Source organism: Etheostoma spectabile, chromosome 20, assembly GCF_008692095.1.
Source record: "Etheostoma spectabile isolate EspeVRDwgs_2016 chromosome 20, UIUC_Espe_1.0, whole genome shotgun sequence".
NCBI lineage: Eukaryota > Metazoa > Chordata > Actinopteri > Perciformes > Percidae > Etheostoma > Etheostoma spectabile.
This window is the reverse complement of record NC_045752.1, coordinates 19,322,281-19,323,273: the sequence shown is the minus strand read 5'-3', so window position 1 is coordinate 19,323,273 and position 993 is coordinate 19,322,281. Positions and strand designations below refer to the sequence as shown.

General features: G+C 39.6%; 1 long non-coding RNA gene across 1 annotated transcript in view; it reads right to left on the bottom strand.

Annotated features, from left to right (window-relative positions):
* The window catches only part of LOC116669807 (uncharacterized), a 16,714-nt gene that overhangs the window by 11,584 nt on the left and 4,137 nt on the right, over positions 1 to 993 (bottom strand). The window lies entirely within an intron of this gene.

Genomic DNA, 993 nt, shown 5'->3' with positions numbered 1-993 from the left:
GAAGGAACTTGTTTTGGTGGAACATGTGTACGTTCAAAGATTGTTTTAGTTGTGCAACATAAAACTCTGATTGGACAGATAGTCTAGCTAGCAGTCTGGATTTACCCTGCAGAAACCTGAGGACCAGGTAACCATAGTCCTCAGAAATCCACCAGAGTTTAAAATTCAAACACAAAGAAAGTGGAAGGTAACAGATATCCGGGCAATTAGAGCTTGATCTGAAAGTGGAAGGTAGTGGATGTAGACGAGGGTGTAGAGAGCAGGAACCTGGACGGGCATTTAGAGTCTGATACTGCGCCCGAAATTCCATACTAACATGCGAATTATTAGTATGTGAGATTTATTTTTTATTTTTTTAGCATATCCGAAACCTTAATAGGAAACCAAAAGTGCGTGAATTGCATACTATGCCGGCATAAATATCCCACAATGCAATGTGGTAGTAATGACAACGTTCATAACAGACAGACGGACAGCAACCAAGAAGCTCTGTAACGTCCGCATTGCTCTATTTACATTTCTACATATTTAAACAACTATTGGTACAATTATTCCCCTCTTTCAGTAATTTAAGCATTATCTGGCAATGCCGCTAGTTTGGAGGTCTGCAGTAGTTACCATGGTTACGCGTCTTCAACGGCAAGGAGGCTCCCAGGAAGTGACATTGCAGCTTAGTGCATCTGAAAAAATACACACTGTTTATTTACACAAAAGTATGTTGAACGATATAGTATACATAGTGAGAAAGTAGTGCAGAGTATGCGATTTTGGATACAACCAGAGTTTCATGCAGGTGACTAGAGTTTGTGTTCCATTACAGACCTGTAATTAAAATGTTGTCTTTTTATCCATCCTTGAAAAAAGGGAACCCTCACACTGTTCTCGCTACAGCATCGGCTATTAAGGAAGAAACTAACGTTTAGGGGCCGTAACGTTAATGCATTAGCACTGAACATTAAAATTAGGCTTAAAGTGCTCATATTATGCTCATTT